Raw genomic sequence first — 20,746 nt, 5'->3', positions numbered from 1 at the left:
AAATTAAATCTATCTGTATGGCTATCTGCCACATGGCGAGTAAATGTACCAAAAATAGTTCTGTTTTTCAGTCTTCATTTTGGCGGAAGGTGCGGCTTCTGCTCCTCTTCAGGTCAGAGCTTCGTGGGGTGGGACACACACACACACACACACACGCACGGCAACTCTGACATACTTTCCACACTCCGTGTCCGCGGACAGCTGTAGGCTTGTACCGTTAATGTTCTGTGCATTGTCGGAAACATGCAGCCACTTTCCTGAAACCGCTGCGAGACTGACCAGCGTCGTGTATGTCCGAGCCCGTCTCCACAGTCTCCACCTGCAGGTTGTCAGCTGTGTGTTTTGGATTGAAAGGGGAGAAACGAAGACGCCAAATAACACGGTGGATATCGCTCATATAGGCCTACTTTCTTTTCGGCCGGCCTTAATTGCAAAGTGCTGCGGGAAACCCTGCTCCAACTCTCAACTAGCGTTTGTCTGTCTCTGTCTCTCTGTCCGCAGTCCCGCCCCCACAAAGACCATGCGACTGACAAGAGGGTTCACTCCTCGTTACGCTAAGGAACCGAGAGTGGTCCTCCAGTCTCTTTGGTAGAGAGAGACGAGGAAAACAAACAAGCATGCAAATGGAAATTATCGAGCTCATTTTTTTTTATCGTGCGATAACTCGATTTATTGACTATCGCGACAGACCTATAAGTATCCTCTTCTTTAAATCTAATTCATGTTTTAAACATAGTCAGGATATGGTATTTACTGTACATGAAAAGTGAGAAACCTGGTTATTCATATCTACATAATGATAACAGTACCTAGGTTTATGATCATTTATGTGCAGGTGTGCGTGATTTCTAAACATCTCAGCCACCTATTTTTCTACCAACAGAGAATATTGAGAAAACCTGGATTCTTTTGGAGCTAGAGTATTCCAGCTAGTAGTAGTAGTAGTAGTAGTAGTAGTAGTAGTAGTTTCTCAAAACCAGAAAAATAATTACCTAGGTTTCATAAACCAGTATATAATATTTACATGCGCAAACCTTACGAAGATACTCCAAAAACCTGATCATAACCAGGATACTCATGTGCATGTAAACACATTCAATGTTCAATACTGTTATATTGATTGTACATCTGTTTACGACTTTGTGCATCTGTGCCAAAAGCAAGACATATTTTTGAAGGTTTGAAAAGTCTAATCATGCTCACTGTAAGACTATGCCTCCCTTTTTTGAAATTTTAACAAATGCCCTATTAGACTGGATAAGTGCCAAGTTAATTTCCAAAAATAATAGACAAAAACGATTTAATAACAAGACCTCCAAATTAAACTACAAAATAAATTGTCCTCTAGAATGCCACATACTGTTGTGGTTATGGAAATTTCTGTTGCTGTTTTGTATATGTGGTGTTGTTGTAACACATACAGTAGAAACATTTTCTGGTCTGACATCCATATCAGCAGGACATCATCATTTGACATTTATGTGCCTTTCAAAACCATACAAATCACTGTTGCAAAATAAATCTGACAAATGCTAAAGTTAAGGTTTGGTTTGGCTTAAAATTACATCAAGGTTACAGGAGCTTCATTGTCACGGTTAGAATAACAAAGTGTTAAGGTTAGGGAACGACCATGGTTGTGCTTTAAAAAAAACGCAGTCGGTTGGAAATGGGGAAACACAGCTGTCTCCTGTGTTAGATGTTTTCTAGACCCAATCCTCACTCTATAGAGGGCTCTGTCACTTAAGCGTAAACATATGTTGCTTTGAGGCACTTGCTGAAACTACAGATGCTGTTGCTTTTCTTGGGGAGGACAGTCTATTGTCTGGGTTGAAAAACAGCAAATCTATCATGTATAAAGGTAACAGTATTAGTTGCACTTTGTTGTTTTTTTTCAAACCCCTGGTGTTTGATATTAGGTGTGAAATACCTTTTTCACAGTTTCCTGGAAAACCTTCAAGTATATTAGACTCTCCTCTTGCCAAGATATTGAAGATCACAATTTACCCACTCAACTTGTCCAGTCTCATATTCTTCTATACTTTTCTTGGTTCAGTTAGAAAGGCATCTCACATTGGTCTGGTCAACAACAAAAAACCTGTGGAAACAGAGTAATGTTCATTACTGCTCTCTGCTCAGAATCAACTGCTCTGTTCAGTGTATAGGCGTTAAGGTGGCACCCATGAGTTCCATTACGGTCCAATTTGAACGGATTATCTATTATTATCTCAATGTATACAATGTTTGAATCAACAGCACTAGAGATGCACTGATAGACCGGCCGGTGACCGGAATTGGCCGGTTTTCACATGCTCAGCCATGACCGGCGACCGGCAGGTCAGTCTGACATATGCCGATTTCATGCTGGTCAATGCAAAAATTAACTGACAACATAAGTTATACGAGTTACAGTTCTCAAAGACGCGCGCACACACACACTTTTTCCTTTCTCTCAACTTCTCCGCCATGTGTCGCGCGTACCCGCTCGCGGTGTGAAGCGCGTATCCGCGCTATTCTCGCACATGTAGGGAACCTCGTGAATTAACCTGCAACACGTCAGCTGTTTGGGAATTCTTCAGCGTGTGTGCAGAAGATAATAAGTTTGCAATATGCAACACCTGCAAGGAAAAAGTAGGGCATGGAGGGACGACACCAAAAAACAAAAATCTAATTTTTTTGTTGAATATTGGATGTGATAAGAAGGAAATGGTTCTAACATTGCACTTTAGATGTGTGAATTTCCCACACCAGGAGTAATATAAATAGTTCTATTTTATAGTGATCCATTATCTGTTAAAAAAAATAAATGTGCAAAGTGTTCTATTACAGAAAAGATAGAAAATAAATATTTGCGTGTGCTGTAAAGTGGTTAGAAAAAATGAAAACGGAATCAGCTAAAATCGATATCGGCTGGCCTAACTCAAAGAAAAATCAGAATCAGCCTAGAAAGTTGTAATTGGTGCATCTCTAAACATCACTACCATTTCTAATTTGGTTATAGTTTGAAATGTTTTTTTTTTTTCAAATATGTCCTAAGAGTTCAGACACATCCAGAGAGTGTTTCTAGTCTTTAAACTGTGATCAGCAATGCATACCAAAGAAAGTGTCCCATGGGCCCATAATAAAAACATTCAAATACCAAAATAACTGAGGACTTTTATTGTGAAGAACTTACAGAAAATGAAACCGTTCACAGCCGGGGCTCTGACTACGCATATTTCCGTCAACTCCAGACTTTTGTCGAGTAGTTTTCAGCGCTAGTCTGTGACACCATGTAGCTGAGCTGACGTACAGACGAAAGGAAAATTATCGGTTAAAAAAATGTGGCGACATATCCCCGGTGTTAAGAGGCCCTCTGCGGAGTCGGCAGTAGCTATGGATGTACAAACTGTTGAAGGCGTAGTAAAGAAAAAGAGAAGGTACATTTGGACCAAGCGGCGCACTGACAAAACAAACAGCGAAAGATCGTGCAAAACATTTCAGACTGTCCTGCCAACCTGTATTAAACTTCAATGTACGCTGTAGGGCTGGGCGATATGGAGAAAATCAGATATCACGATATTCTTGACCAAATACCTCAATATCAATATTGCGGCGATATTCTAGGGTTGATAATTGGTGCTTTAACAAAATATCTTCACACTTAGATTTTAGATAAATAATCATCAGTAATGTGGACATAATGTCTAAGTGGGGAAAAGGCAAATAATAGAACAGCTAGAACAGTCTGGTAAGTTCAGAAAATCACTTTACTGTAATGCAGGCTTTAAAACCAGGAAAAGACGACACTTATTCCATATCACGATATTACGATATCTAGTCTCATATCACAATATCGATATAATATCAATATATCGCCCAGCTCTAGTACGCTGTAACGATCTTTCCGCTGAAAGCTGCTGCTGTTTTAATCCTGTCGGCTCTCTGCTGCCCAGTTCACAGACAGACAGACAGACAGACACAAGTGAATTGATAAATAAGTTAAAGTCCTTTATCAAACCGTATGAATGGGTGTCCCAGGCCAGGTTAGGAAATAAACTAACAATGCAAATTGATCAACACGCCACTGACAGAAATGTTCAAATTTATTCATTCAATAAATTATTATTTTTTGTCTTAAACCCACCAGCCATTTTCATATTACACCAACATTTCTGAGCCTTTTTGGAAAGATTACTAGGACAACTCAGCTCAGAGTAATTGTATTCTCTCCAAAATAAGTTTATTTTTTATTTTTAAAGAACTACACAAAAAAGCAACTTTCACTGTCTCTCGCAACAACAAAAATACAAAAGTCATTGCAACTTTTATCACAATTTTTTACAAGAGCTCCCGCAAAATCCTGGAGGGACTGTTTAATGCTAGGTTACTGAGAGATGAGTCAATATTTTTTCTGTTCATTAAACATGTAGGCCTACAATTACTATAGATTATGATTGACCAAACACAATTTAACGTTGGTGATCACTTTTTATTTGCCTATATTAATAAAATATGTATTCATAATAAAAAATTATGTAATGAAGCAATTCAAAATATACTAGTGCACTTTTTATAAATTTGAATGAGAGAGAGAGAGAGAGAGAGAGAGAGAGAGAGAGAGAGAGAGAGAGATATATATATATATATATATATATATATATATATATATATATATATATATATATAAAAAATATAAGTGGCTGGTAAAATTGGGCGTCCACCAGCCACTGTGGCTGGTAATTTCTCACCCTGCCCATGGGGCTACGACCAGGGCACCTATCCGCTCAATAAATTGCTTTTCAACAGGAGGTAATCCAGTGCAGGATTACCACTCTCTTGTGAGTTTCTCATGTAAACTACTTCAACATTACTGCCTCTGGAATTTATTGTAAACAATTCCTCTGTGTGTCTACAATTATAATCATTCCATCATAAAGCTGTTGTGAAAACAGTGTTCAAAACCCGTAAGGCATGTATATAACTGAGAAATCAGGTTTCCGCAGCAGAACTCTCCAAATTAATGACAATTCAGTGACAAAATTCGTCCCATTTCTGATCTGAAGCCTTTTGACAGAAGAAAAAAAAAAAAAAAAAAAAAAAACTTATCGGATCTTTTGGCAAGGTTTAAGCACAAAAGCAAGTTGGTTAGGGTTGACTGTCGGTAGGAAACCGGAAAGAAACAGCAAATGCCCATGCCTGATGTTTCTTTGACGAATCCATCCAGCCCCAACATCCTCCCTCTGTGGACTTTGTGGCTCTATAATAACGTCACACTACTAACATAGGAGCCTTACTGTAGCCCGAGGGTTTAAACTTGAACATACCCACGTCATTTTTGAGCATTTGCAGAAACAATTTTCTAGGGAGGACAGACTCAGACACCCAGCTGTGTAAACATTTCTCTCTCCCCTCTAATACAAAAATCTGATTCATCCTTACTTGACATTTAAGATGTCCGTTTTGAAATCCGACAATAACCTGGTTACTTGATTAAAACAAACTAATAGAAAGTAAACGCAATGTCCTCAAGACTCAGAAAAATGTTAGTCAGGAAATATACTGAGCATAGACATATCTTTCCATGCTGTTGAATTTATAGTAAAAAAAGACTATTACACTATATAGACCGTTATCTATGTAAACAGTTGTCTGCAGGGAATTATGATGAATGAGTGAAAACTTTCACTTTGATGCTCATGCATGCTCAATGAGGTGTTCTGTGGGTACTGGATATGTGGCAAGTATACAAAATGGATAGGTTGACTGCAATAACTGTATTCCTGGATTTTATGCAGATGCAGCGCTGGCTCTGTGTTGGGCACAATCGGACACAATTTCTACAGACTTGCAGGCTATGATGAGGAAAAAGGAAGTGTGGGGTTGTGCAGGCCCTCAGGGTGGTTGTGAATTAAGTGACATTTTTCTTTCCTGTCCCTTCCTTTTTTCCTTGCCTTTTCTAGTTGCGTGCTTCAATCTCTGATAGTTACGGCATACAAATGTGAGGAAATGTAAAATCTAGGTCCAGATGTGTTATCATGCAAATTAATTAATAAAAAAAATTGATTCAGACTCCCTCAATTTTTTCACATTATTTTGCAGCTAGGGCTGGGCGATATTGCGTAAATAATATCAATGTTTAGGCTATTCCGCAATATACCATATATATATATCTTGATATTCCCTTTGATGCATATGATCATACCAGTGTGATCATTCTAGGAAACTAATCGGAATTTAGAGGGAACACAGCTTGTATGATATTTTAGAGGGCTTTAAATTTGAAATTCCACATCAAAATGTCCTGATATTGTCTGAGTGACACTCTGCTGAGGTGGTATACTGTCATTTTAAAGCCAGATTGGTCTTTGTAAATGTATATTGTTATGACATTTTCTATAGGCCAGACATGGGCACCATCATGAAAATGATTGCATTTAGTCCTTTTAGTCAAAGCGGCGCCCACACCCACACAGTGCGTTTCACAACAGCCAATCCAGGCTGATTGAACAAGGTCATTCACAGATTTACTGATGCTAAAATGGAGAACATGCATTGGGCATTACACAGAGTGAGCAGCAGCTTCTTATGGAAGTATGATGAAGTGAAACACATTTGTAAAAAAGAAACAACCACTGTAATGAAACAAGTGAAATGAAATGAGAAAGTGTTCCAGACAATCGTGGACCGACTGAATGCGTAAGATGCATAAAAATATGTTTGTGTTTCTGACCAGTCTAAACGTGGCAGACTGGTCAGAAACGCACGTATAGGACTTCATATATTGCCCTTTTCACTTCATTGAAAAACACATCTGTAATTTTATCAGCCATTTCTAATCATCAAACACTGCAATAATATATTCATCAAAATTCTAAAAAATATGGACAGCAGTCTTCATAAACGCAATATAAGAGTAACAATGACTTAATAGTTAAAATAAAAGGTCACAATATTAAAATAAACAGTACTTAACTGAACAGCAATGTGTACATATGGTATTTTAATGTAGGCTAATAATAATAAAATCTATCGGAGTGACTGCTGAGTAAACAGAAAAGGCACTAGGATTAAACAAGCCTGGCTGTTAGCCTGGTCTGGAGCAGGCTAGCTGCAAAGAATAAATCTCCATGGTAACTTATATGCCACTGCTTTCATCAAACCGAACCACGGCTAAATTAAGCCAGGATATCTGGAAAATCCTGTCTTAATCGGCTATCTAGGTTTTGTGAAACAGCCCTCTGCTCTACAGTACCTGCCGAGCCATGTAGGAATATATAAACAAGTTTGTGACAATGAGGTCCTTCTAAAGTACCTACCCATGTCTGGATAGAGGATGTAAGTAACGTACAAACTAAAGATTATACAATTTCATAGTGTAGCTACTACTCTTATTTTAATGTGCATAATATCACAACATCAGTCAATGGGTCTGTTTCAGCCAGCCACTGGGAAGGAAGCTTACAATTACCTGCTCGCACCAGTGGTTCATCAGCGTCTGCATATCTAATGTGGACTGAAGAATAAGTGGTGCTCAAATCATCAATCTAATTCTCACCCATGATTTTGAAACACAACAAAGTTCCACAAACTAATTACTAAGCACTGTATGACATTTTTTAAGACAAGTGACTCTGTAGGCACCGTTAATCTCAGACTACCTCACTGGCGATGTCTAAGTCTGGTGCCAAAACTATACATACAACGAATAATAATGAAACATACAGTGCAAACGTTGGAGCATTAATTGAACTTAATGACCATAGATCCAAGTTTAAATTACTTAAAGGTGCAATATGTAATATTGTGTGTAATACTGGCAGCTAGCGGTTAAAATAGTTACTGCAGTACAAATTCAAAATACTGGAGAGTCGTTTCCCCCGCCCCCTCCTGCCCAGACTCGAAGTTCACGGAGGTTGCCAGGCTGAGACCGCAGCATTCACAACAATGTTGCTAGATGCTTTTCTCACATAGCCAGACATTACTTCACAGCACAGCAGAGTAGCTAACGTTAGATGCTAGTCTCACATAGCCAGACAATACTCCACAGCACAGCGTAGCTAACGTTAGATTCTGGCTATATTGACAGTCATAAAAGCCCGTGCTCATTCGGGGCTCTGTAACCAACTGACAGACACACTTTTTCGGTTTAAAATTACAGTATGAACCGCTAAAAACACAACAACCTCACCGTCCTCTCCACACGCCAGTCAGGCACACTTCCTCGGCTTAGAATTACAATACGAAACGCTAAATATACCACTACCTTGCCGACGGAACACACTTCATTGGCTTAGAATTACGGCAACAATCGCTAAACACACTGCAAACTCACAGTCCTCTCTTTCCGATTTACAGCCCCCCTCTCGTGGTTTAAAATAACTCACCGTTGTCGGCTCCAGCCGCTGAAGAGGCTACATGCTGTAAACAGCCATGGGCTTGCCTGGTCCCCCGGTAACGTTAGCAGTAAGCAGGGTTAGCAAGGCAGCGTTAGCCAAGACCAGTCGGGATCACTTTACTGTCTCAATTGTTTTTGCAAGTAACCAACTCCGGTACTCTAGCTATATAATTCAATGTGAGTACACAAATGTTGAAATGACAAAAATGCCCCTAGTAGCTGTGATAAATTAGCCTGAAGCTAATGCTTACCGGTTCAGGAGGAAATAAGCCAATTCTGCGTCCTTTTGGGCTCTAAGCTGTCTCCATCTTTCAAATACATCTCCAATATTTACCAGGGGGTTGTTACGTCTCTGGTCACGCAACTGTTAGAAAAATGCTGTTTTCTTTTTTTTAGGTCGGGTAGAATCTATCTCTGTTGATCCTGTTCGTTTGTTTGCTGCTTTCATGGCTGTACTACCGTTACAGCTGTAGCGTGCTGGGTTTACGTTTTTACAGGTATATCTGGCAACCCAGCCTGGCTGTCAAACTGGGCCGTTGATAACACACAGATCAAAACATAAACATAAATTCCGTCACGGAATGTAAATTTCAAAAAGAAAAATACTGAAATTAGCATTGTTGTCAGAAAAGATAGTATTTCAGTTTAACATGTTTCCTTAATATCTGATGAGGCATTGGTGTCATTTTTGGATTTATTACAGTACAAATATTACATATTGGACCTTTAAGTTACTATTAAGTGAATTACATTATGTCATCCATTATCGGCGAGAAGCTAAATTTAAAGTAATTTATTTTTCAAAAGCTGCTGGATGTTTGAAGGTGGGATGTGGGTGTTGGTTTGAGTGTTAATACAGTATTTACCTAGCTAAGTTTGAAATCAGAAAAATAATGAAAATGGAATTTGTACTCTTAAGAAATTTCCCCAGTAAGGGGTGATACATTAAATGTAATTACATATTTTTTCCTGGCAGGCTGGTAATTCCCACAGCAGCCCACCACAGTATAAATACTGTGATACTAATGGAGGCTCTGTTGTTTAATAAAATGAAAGCTTAAAAAGGTATTTTTATGGAGGGCCTTTTTTCCCCATCATCATTGAGCAGCAAAGGCCCATTATTATCACAGGATTATTTGTTGCCATCATTCCCCAGCTTTGCCTACTTAAGGCAGGGGCTGTAAAGTAGAGCTATGGTCACTAAAAAGCGGAGATATACAGCAAGCAGGGCCTCACATGACAAATGAGGAGCTTGGCCCACGCTTATTTATGGCTACTTAAAGCTGTCAGTTGGAGATGATAAAGGGTGACCGCTTGATTAGAAAGTGTTAGATTGGTCCAGTCCTTGTGACCCGCGCCAGGAACAGATGAGGGGAAAGGTGCTGATAGCGTCTGGGTTTTTCTTGACAGGTTCACTGGTTTGGGATTTTTTGCAGACAGAAAAAGATGACTGAAGGGGATATGGATGTCAGGTTGTCCTGAGAGGTGTGCCTGTGTCAGCTTTATTTTCATTTATTCTATCTAACCTAGATTTGTTATGACTGACATCAAGAGTGGCGCTGCATTGGGTGTTATACTTCTAAAGTCATTGTCAAGTTAAAGGATTCTTTAGTGGAAAGAAAAATTGCAAGATGTAAGGGAGGACAGCAGAATAGACTGGGAGGTTGCCTGTAGCTCTCCTGGGTGATAGGTGAAGAAATTAATTTGAATGAAATCTATTTGCAATCACCTTCATTACTATATTATGACCTTTAGACATTTCAAACATTGACTCTAATGAAAAGTAAAGGGAATGGGGAAATTGCACTACCACCACCAATGTCATGCATCAAAAAATATATAAAAAAAAAAAATAGCTAAATGCACAATTAGTGATTTTATATTAATAGATTTGTCTCATCTTATTGTACATCTACAGAAGATTAAATTTGACATATGTAATTCTGATGTAAATATGAATATAATGCATATTGCTGCAACTACAGCTGCAACAGAGATACTCTAACATCAGAGCTTTTAGATGTTCAACGTATGGCCTCAGAATTTCAGATGGCTTATCTGCCATCTTCTGTATTAAGTGGGTCTTCTGCTGCAATGCAGTTAAGCAGTAGTTCAAAGACTGATAGGCACTCTCAGCCCTTTTTCTTCTAAATTGCTGCTGCTGTGCCATCTTGTTAAGTGGATGGTTAAGTATCATGGTCTCGCTGAAGCGTGTTCGGTTGGTAGATGAACCAGGATTTGCTGAGAGATAGGGAGCCACAGACACCAGATATTAACAGCAACAATCTCACCAGCTCACGAGTGTTCACTCAGAGCCTTTTAAAAAAAAATAGATTAAACTCTGCTGTCGTTTCTTTTTTGTCATGGGGAAACCATCCCAATCTTTGAGTCCAAGAGAAGGATTTTTTGAGGGTGATGATACAATACTCCTATATTTTGCCCTCAGTTGATTAGTAGGCCAAAATAAGGTTTAAGAACAGATCACTAGAAGCATGTGACTGACTTTTCTGATGCTAATGTATTAATCAGCCATTTAAATGGTTGCATTTAATCATCATTTAAAGTTCATAGCCTCTTTCCTTAATGAGTTTGTGATAAATAGATAATGCACCTTAATAGCCCCATTAACTTAAAAACACCCACTAGCCTAAAGGACAGGTCTCACATCAATATAGCGGATAAAGAGAAAATAGCCTGTTATATTTGTCTTCTTTAGAAAGTCGTCTTTCACTTGCTTGACTTACTTTCAACATGATTGACAAGAGGGACACAACGAGAAACTGGTGGGATGTGTAGATTGTGGTTAAGCCACAAATACAGTTTGCCTTTGAACAACACGCTGGAGATAGCTGTGACTATTCATCTGAGTGAATTAGCAGTAATAACCCGCCCCCCTCCGGCTAGTATCAGCTGGATCATCTTCTGCAGACTTCATGGTGGCTTCACATGTAGCGATCTAACATTTAGTGTCGCTGTCATTATCGTGAGTTATTTTTGATAGATAAAACATCGCCTGTGCGTCTCTTGTCCACACAGCAGCCAATTTAAAATCAGTGTTTCCCACACAGACTATTGTGTGGCGGTCCACCTCACTATCAACACCAGCCGTCACACATTACGTTTCGTTATTTTTTTTATTTATTTTTTTTACACGCTATTTAAAATACGTTCTTCTGCATTTCCTTTCCCTGCTCTCCTACGTCTCTGTCACTTGTGTGCCCCCAAACGTCACCTTCCAGGCACCGTGGCAATGATTAGGTTTAAGGTTATGGTGAGGGTTAGTGCCTGTAAGGCGAAGTTGGAGGCTAAAAACACCATTGATCCCACTGTGCACACAGCGTCTGTCTCCATCAAGGAGAGAAGACGGCTGGCGAAATTCACAAGTTCACGAAAGGTTGGTATCTATCTCGTGAACACCTTTACACAATCACACATTCACAATCACCGACCCGACTCTTGGCAAACAAGCGATTGTGCCTGCTTTAGAAAGTTAACTTGTCGCAAGTTTGCAGTAAAATGCAGTTGGGTTGTCGAGGTCAAAACACTATATGTAGCAGCTGTGAATCAAATAAACGTATTATAAATAATGTTATGTCATCTTTTACTCTTACACTGAATGTTTGCTGCTTCAATCCAGATGAGTATTGAAAAGTATTTTCCGCGACTGAAAAAGGCACGTGTTGAGGATGAGGACCAGCCTGAACCGGAGCTCAATAGCCCGACCAGTGGAATTAGTTATGTTATTAATTTGTTTTACAGTATATTTTCAGGCTTCAACCAGTGAAAGACAGGGGAGAGAAAGAGATAGATTTGTTAGGCATTGAAGTAGGAGATGAAGACAGCATCCAACTCCATGCAACTCTCTTTAACCAGAGAATATTTGCCATTTCTTTAACAAATGACTTGAATAATTGATACTGTAATGTCATGTTCTTTAATGTTAACATTTTTGTTTGTTTGTCGAGATTATGTTATTTATTAAACTGCATTAATGTTTAAACTTTTTCTCCCAAAAAAGGTTTTAGATTGTTTTTCATTTACTCCATAAATCTGTCATATTGGCAAACAACCAACATAACAATAACTAAAAAAAAAAAAAAAAAAAAAAAAAAAAAGTATCTATGCTAAGGTTTGTTCTTCGTGAGAAGTCCCATTCCACAATCTATTTACACAGGATAGAAAATGAGCTTCAGTTCAAATGTGCATTATGCTAAATATGTTGACCGCTGCAGGTCAATGCTGGTGGTCATAAATGCAGTGCAGATGTCACATACACCACCAGGGACAGAAGGCAGACGGAGCTTTAGAACTAACACAAGGGGCACGCACCTCTCCATGGCTGCAGTTGCCAGTTGCTTGGAATAGGAATGAATGTTGATAGGATTTTAAATGGAGACAAAATGTGAGAATCCGATTAGATTTTCTTACAGGTGTAACCATGTGCTATACCATTTTCCCAGTGCAACATTTTTTTTTTTTTTTTCATACAAGTATTTGGTTAGTTGTTCACATGTAGTTTAGCGGTTTCCTGAATCTCAAAGTCAGCTTATACTGTAAGTAATATTTAACAAAATTGTTGAAAGCATGGTATATGTACTAGAGGAATAAGTAGAGGAATATGTGGAAATCAGTCAGGACAAAACTGAAACAAATTTTAAGATTAATAAATTTAATGGGGAGCCAAAAGTCAATAAATCCCATATTAGATTTTTTTTAGGACAGCCAAATTGTAACAGAAGTGAGTGCTGATCAAACTCAGCAATAGGCCTAATTAATATGGAACGGTTAATAAACATTGTTATATGTGGTAATCCTGCATGTCAGAGTTGGTTTTAAGGTTTTTGCCCAGCTGTGGGTTACAACCGAAGAATGACTCACATTTCTCCCGAGAGCCTTTTCCATTTAATCTCACTGAGATAGCCTTGCCATATCATCATTATCATATAGTGCCTTTCTCATATCCAGCAAAATGAAAAAAGCCATTCAATGGATGGAAAATAGCCTGGAATTCAATGAACATTACTGAATTAAATCTGGATTGAAAGTAATTATGTGGTCACCCTTTTTACAAACTTTTTCTTTTGCAGTGGTCTAGTTGAATGTATTTTTTGTTTCATCTGGTGAAGTAAAATGCACTGAATCTACTCGAGAAAGAAAATAGATTTTACAACAGCACATTGATCAAAAAGCAATGTCACAACACTATGGAACTGCCCTACACTGCTTGACAACTACACAATAAAAAGAAAGAGGGTTCTTCAGGTTCTTCATTATAAAAAAAATAAAAAGTTACTGTGCAATACTGTAAATGTTTTACTATGTTACTATTTATTCTCTTTACTTATATTTATAGTTTGTTTCTGTGTATTGTACTTTTCAACCTGTCCCATGTTGCTGCAACGGTGTGAATCCCCCCCCCCATTGTTTAATAAAGGATTTAAAATCTTTAATCTTCAGAATTAAATGTTGTGACAAGTTACAGAGAGGGTCCATTTACATGTTTTATAGGAAAGGACACTGGTTTAAAATTTCACAATGACAGCAAATGAAAGAAATCTACTGCCATCTTGTGGCTGTCTAAAGGGAAAGAAGACCAACTTGGTTTTCAATCTTCTGCAGTATGAGTCAAATAATTAACACTATAGGGCACAAGCTATCCTAGGGAGCAAAGAGATCCTGCAGGGAGGAGTTTAATTCATGAATATGAGTAGAACAGAGAGAGCCAACAGCAACACAGTATTTTACTAGGTACAGTATAAGAACACAACTTATTTAAATCGTCAAAACAAATACTTCTGATCTCAGTACTACATGCCCTAGTTGGGCTTGTTCTGTCTCAGAGAATAGTCACCCCCTTCAGTATGGTGACGTATTCTGGTTGAGCTATTATATATTTGCAGGACTCCTGACACACATTGTGCATGGTGAACCAGCTTTTACCAAGTTATTTTTGCTGCATGCTCTACTTGTAGAATGCAATTTGTGGGGAGGCAGCTGCAGACATTAATACAAAGAGTGTCTAGTGATATTGTGACAATCCAGAATTAACTGTGACTGCAAGCTCTATATTGTATCTGATGTTGAAGATGGTGCCATGTTTGTGTCAATCCTGGGCTCTTTGATATCACTGTGGCATGGTGTTGATCCTAGATGGATGAGGAGTGAGGCTACCTCTTAGACACACCCTGGAGAATCCTAATGTTTTTGCAAAGGGGAATTGCATTGAGTGCCATTCAGCCTAAATATAAGCACCCAGTTATGTGCAGCTTTGTTGTGATCGGTCAGCTCTTAAGTATATGATACAAATGTAGCTTTAAACACTCAGACTCTGGCACTCTGATTGTTGCCATGTGTACTCTCCCTTGGTACAGCACACAGATTATTTGTCAGTGACGAGAATTAATCAAGCTTGAAGCCTTTGGAGCTGTGAGTAATGAGGATGGAAATGGGCCACCAGGAAGATGTGATGAGGATTTAGAATGCAATTCACGGCAGGGAGGTACCCCATCTCAAAAGAGATGGAGGACATTTTTTTTCCCTTTTCATATTCTTTTGCCAGTCAACAAAGACTTTTTAGTCATACAGTATCCCTTTCCTGTCTGATTTATCTCACATAGAAGATCTTGCAAGTTAAATGAGTTATCTTACAATCACTTTGAATGTGTGGAATACAGTACCTGACAGGACTAAAATCTGACTTTTCTGTTCGATATTTTATATTAAGCTCTTCACCGATTTAATTACCACTTTATAAAAAGAAGCAGAGTGACCATTTAAAGCAGCATTGCGATGTTGAGAGGCTGACTGATGTGTTGTTAATGATGCAATTGAAATGAACCAAAGTAAATAAACCAAAGTAACACGTTCTACACTGAGAGATGCTCCAACAATAGAGGATTTTTGACTTAATTAGTAATTGTACAGCAATTCATATCCTGTGAATACAGCCTTTGAGCTGGTGTGTTTAAAGGAGGACAAATCCATATAAATCTCATATCATAGGTGGTTAAGCCTAAAATGTAATCAATAACACATCTGTTTCTGTAATCGTTACATATATGCAGTATGTGACAAACCGTATGTCTTCAGAACTTTTATCTTGGCGTGATGCATGATAAACACTATCAGATTATCCAAAATGAAGAATTCAACAGATTTACAACTGCAATAAAAAAAAAAGTAAGGTTGGAGTGTTTTTCAACCATTAAAAAGGTAGACCGGCACGGTTTGTTTGCAAATATGTTAGCGACTTTCAAGCAAGAATTACTTTCGAGATCCCTGTTGCTCATAAACCGGTCTTTCAAGCTATGACTCCCCGTGTTCTACTGACACTTGTAAATGTAGCAAAAAGATTTAAGATGAGAAGATCAATACCACTTTCATATCTGTACAGTGAATATAATGCTAGAGCCAACAGGTGCTTAGATTCGCATAAAAACTGGAAACGAAATTTGTCTACCAGCACCTCTAAAGCTGGAAGCAGTGACGACCTTCTGTCTTGTTGTTAAAAGAAGGCAATGCTCCTGGTCAAGAAATAGTCCGGTGAGCTACGTTCTAGAAGTTTTTTTTTTGTTATCTGACAGAGCCAGGCTAGATAGAAACACTATTCTAGTAGGTTACAAATTCAGACTAGGATAAAATGTGTGAGTCTCATAACTAATGCGTTATTCATCAAGTCTTTGCTGAGGGTCACATTTTCAAATTGCATGTACACGCTTCAAATCAAAGCTGCATTTGTTTGGTTCTGTTGTGGACACCAGATAACCTCTGGTCTCATCTCATCAAAAAATAGCCTCTCATTACTGAGCAAAGATGTCTGGGCTGTTCTGGTCTGAAGCCCAGAATTCAAGAACCCAGAATACATAGATATTTCCCCCCATCAACTTTCTTAATATACACATTCCATATGGCAATTCCTCTCCTAGGGAGATGGTAATACAATACATTTGAGTGTCACAAGCACAGCACCTTCATTGCTTTCTTCTCCACATTCTGCCTTGAGTTCACTGTGAATTATAGCCATCAGTGGTCCATCAGCATTGCAGTGGGCATGTGAGAGGCACCTGATGTATCAATGCAATTATAGCTCTTGAGTAGACATGCTCTATAGCAATGATGAACGGGTGACAGCAAATTGTATAAAATATGATGAAGCAGCAGGGTGCTGTAATAACCTCTGATTACTGCAACAGTGGGAAGACAGTCTGATTGGAGAGCTCTGGGAAACTATGTAAAAGCAGCTATACCATGTATAAAATATGATGAAGAAGCAGGGCACTGTAATAACCTCCGAATACTGCAACAGTGGGAAGACAGTCTGATTGGAGAGCTCTGGGAAACCATGTAAAAGCAGCTACACAATCAATAAAAAATAAAATAAGAAATAGGCTATATTGTCAGATCCCATCGATCCATTCCATTCACAGACTTTATTGTTATTTTAATCGCATCTGCCCATGCCATCGGTTTGCCTTGATGATTAAATCAAACAATCAGAAAGCAAATATCAAAACTTCAAAGCCCTTTAAATCAGAAAAAAACAGTAGTCAGAACATCAATGCAGACAATAAAATGTCAGGACAAAATGGCAGTAAAGATAAATAATTGCCTAAAAGTAATTCTACCAAAACCTTTACTCATGGGATAACACTGAATTACCAGAGCTATTGAAGAAGCCCATAGGCTAATTCTTAAAAGAGCTTCATAATGCGCTATTAAGTAGGTTACCTACTATGAGACTATTCTATTAAGGAAGCCTTATTTTCACCTAATTCCAAATCTAAGTGTTTCTACATCTTAAAGAAAAATCGTCCGTCAAATATTCCAGCTACAGGCACATTAAGTGAATAGTGGCATAAAAGTAATGAACAAGGTTTTGGAAGCTGGCCTGGATCTTTTTATACAATTCCTTGACGAAAACTGGCTTTGTCAAATCCATGCATGCTACAGACAATGAAGGATCCCTTTCACATTATTTATGCTCCTCATAATGCTCATCACACTTTGTCTTGATAAGAAAAAGAGGAACTTATGACAGATAGCCGAGATAGATCGATAAAACTCTTCCACACTAAATCGGTCCCACATTATAAGGTTTTTACTATATGTTGCGGTTTTCAGAATATAAAATCAAATAAGTCAACATTAATGCATTTGGGTTTTACAAAAACTCACTATGTTTTCCAAGAAAGATTGCCTTTAGTTTTCAGGGATTTAAAGTTTTAATTTTGAGGTATTACTTTGCTCAAATTTGAAAATGTGCTTAAGAAAACAAAGTGATAAAAGGCATGCCTTTCTTTGATTCATATGAATTAGCTCCCAGTTTTTTGTCTAGCCCCTCATTACATATAGGTTTCACTGATGGCATACTTTCATTTAACAGTTTTGAGTTGTTTGTCCCAATGTGGGCATTTCGGTGAGTAATTCCGACGATAATTTTGTTCATGTATCTGGTGCATCTGCATTTGATTGTGACCACAAAACACTGCAAACCATTGCATGGATATATTCAAAAAGAGATTTATTCAGTAGTAGTCAGCTATGGCTTCGTCAAATTGTTAAACTGCAGAAATTCTTTTAACAAATAATTGCCTACTATGTTTACTGCATAACATGACCCTTCTCCATATAATAATTTTGAATTACCAATACTCAAAAAGCCTGTTAGTGTATTGGGATAGGTTATTTCAGATTATTTAGAGGCTAGGATGTACTGCGAGTTCACCTAGTGAAGCCCAATTAAGAATGTCTTCACTCCTTGTTGAAGAGTGAGTGACAAGGCCTCAGCTGATGTACTGTTGAGGTTTCCCTCAGAAAAGCAATCTACTGAACGCTACAGAGAGGTAGGCCAGGCTGTCTAGTTAGCACCTCGGCGGCTCTCTGTGGTTCCCCATGACTGGAATGAAAGCTATGCAGCATGACATTTCATCAATATTAGGAGGGTAGGCTGAGGGGGGTTTAATTCCTAATCCATCTGGTTTATGTGGGCTCAGGCCTACTCAAGAGCCTATTCAGATGCATTAGAGGTACTGCACATGGAAGGACAAGCATGACAGGACATTGGCACCATTTGGACTTTGTGCTAGTAGATTCTATGTCTTGTTGAGACAGACACGTCTGAAGTGTCAAAAGTCTATATTTCTATTTATTATTCGATCCACAAGCAGTATCCATGGTGTGTCATATCACTGAAGCAGTTGCGTTTAAATAACACTAAACGCCCTAATAGATATTGTAAATTAGGGCCGTTACAGAGTCAACGCATCGGTACGCATACGCGTCCGCAAGGCTACGCATCGCTACGCTTCGGCCGCCATTATGCATCGATGCGTAGCCAAATGTGTCATCCCATTTTTTGATACGCGACACGCCGATGCGCACAATACTATGCGTTGTCGGTGGGGGCGACACTGCACGTATTGTACATTACTCAAAAATATTGAATCAACTTAGCTGAGCAAATTCATCAAACATAGGACTACTGAGTCACATTTTTCGGTATGTATCAACGTTGTGTGTGTGTGTAGTCTATGCTGTGTGCCCTCAAGAGGCGAGAGACCCAAATGTATTTATGTATTTTTAAAACCTGCTAAACCATGTTTAAGCGACCTTTTATCAATGTATTGGTCAGTGCTACCCAATCGTAGCACACTGTACTGGTGGGGAAACACGCCAGCATCTGATAAAAAGAAGTCAGTCAGCCAGCTGCTCCCTGACAAGAGCCACTCTCCGGGAGGGTCTGGCTCTGCCGACCAAACACCGTGGAGCACTCTGCTACCCCCTGTTGCGTGGGCAGTGTACTGCATTTCACGCATCGCCCGTGACGCTTGGGTCTACTTGTGTCCGCTGTTTAGACTATGAAAGGGAGCGAGTTGCTTGTTCGCGTTGACTCTGTAACGGCCCTTACACTCACGCTAGAAAATGTGACTAACAATTTAAAAACCAGAAAACTAAAAATTGTTGGAAGGTTAGCACCAGAGGTAAGCCTGTGTTAGCTAAATTTAAAGGCTTTCTCCTCTGTACAAAAGCCATTTTAGGAAAAATCAGATTGTCAGGTTAAGCTCTGCTTTGACGTCCCTTCATCAGCCTCAGCTGTTGGGCTAGGCTATGCTTTGAGCTGATGCTAATATTAGCATGCTAGCATGTTTATGCTAAGTGTCATGTTAGCATGGTGACATGCTCACATTTAGCATAGTGTTATATGCTTATGGTTCACACGTTAGCATGCTAACTTTAGTAGGCAATGTGAGCATTAATCCTGAAGTGCAGATAAACTGTGGAAATTGTCTGTTGTAGGCGCTAAATGAAAAGTCAGGGATGGATCACCAAAGTCATTACGAGTCAGGTTGCCATGAAGTGTGACACACGTGTGTCACACTTCATGGCAACCTGTTCAGTAGATGCCCCTTTGGACCAAAGTGGTGGACCAAGAGACTGTGCATTGCCATTTCTAGAGCCATGCTGCTAATGTGGCAAAAAAAAAAAAAAAAAAACAGGTTTCCATGGAGAGAACATAACAGGAATTAAATATAGTTACCTTCCATAAGGAAATTAGATCAGCAACTGCAAAAACAAAGTGTGTTAAAGTCAACCGTTGAGGTTTCTCACCTGCTGGAGTGACATCTGTTTAATGTCAATATTGTCTTATGCATTATACGTGGTGCACATTACACATTTTAAAAGGCAGAACATATATTGGAATTGTTACGTGATGACTGTAATAGACAATCTGGTACATGACCTTGGCCCCATTAATGCCTTGTTTTTCATTTGACCTTCCCTTTCTGAAGTCCTATCAATGTCATGACGAGCTTATACAACATAAATGCCATGACCTTGATTATGTTATATAACAAGTACACAGCAGACAAGAGGATAAGTGGACAAAAGTGGTGTTCAATTCAGGATCAAACAGTTTTCTTTCAACATCACACTCTTAAATTCAACGGAGAGTATGACTTCCAGCCACATTCTTTCATTAGCTTCACAGTCTAAATAAATAGCAATGTCTGTGTGTGCAACATTACTTGTTAGCCAGCACCACCCTATTTCCATAGTTTAAGCAGCTCTTAATGCTGCATGTCTCCATCACAGTCTAGGGTGACAGCTTAAACTCTAACAGGTATCTTTTGAAGTCAGTTGCCTGTACTTTCAGCGATTAACACTAATAAAAGGGAACTTAGATGTATGTATACTGTATGTATACTATCTGTAATGTGGTATCTGTTAGATAGCAGAATTTAGATACCACACAAAGAAAATGAACTCACCCATTATTTTGTTGTCAGGATCTGTTCTGTGAAAGATGAGTATGTTGCCATCAGTAATTACTGCAGTAAGGGATACACTTCACCACTAACTTGTCATTGGTAG

The 20,746-nt window shown here is 38.8% G+C and overlaps 1 long non-coding RNA gene across 1 annotated transcript; it reads right to left on the bottom strand.

The window, feature by feature from the left end:
• Positions 1-1,273: 1,273 nt before the first annotated feature.
• Positions 1,274-20,659, bottom strand: LOC120558704. Its single transcript, XR_005639167.1, has 3 exons — positions 20,644-20,659; positions 19,911-19,936; positions 1,274-2,095 (listed from the first exon to the last, which is right to left on the bottom strand). It is a non-coding gene; the product is annotated as an uncharacterized LOC120558704 (long non-coding RNA).
• Between the last annotated feature and the right edge of the window lie 87 nt (positions 20,660-20,746).

Source organism: Perca fluviatilis, chromosome 5 (assembly GCF_010015445.1).
Source record: "Perca fluviatilis chromosome 5, GENO_Pfluv_1.0, whole genome shotgun sequence".
Taxonomy (NCBI): domain Eukaryota; kingdom Metazoa; phylum Chordata; class Actinopteri; order Perciformes; family Percidae; genus Perca; species Perca fluviatilis.
The sequence above is the reverse complement of the archived record's forward strand: the minus strand, read 5'-3'. Positions and strand labels throughout refer to the sequence as shown.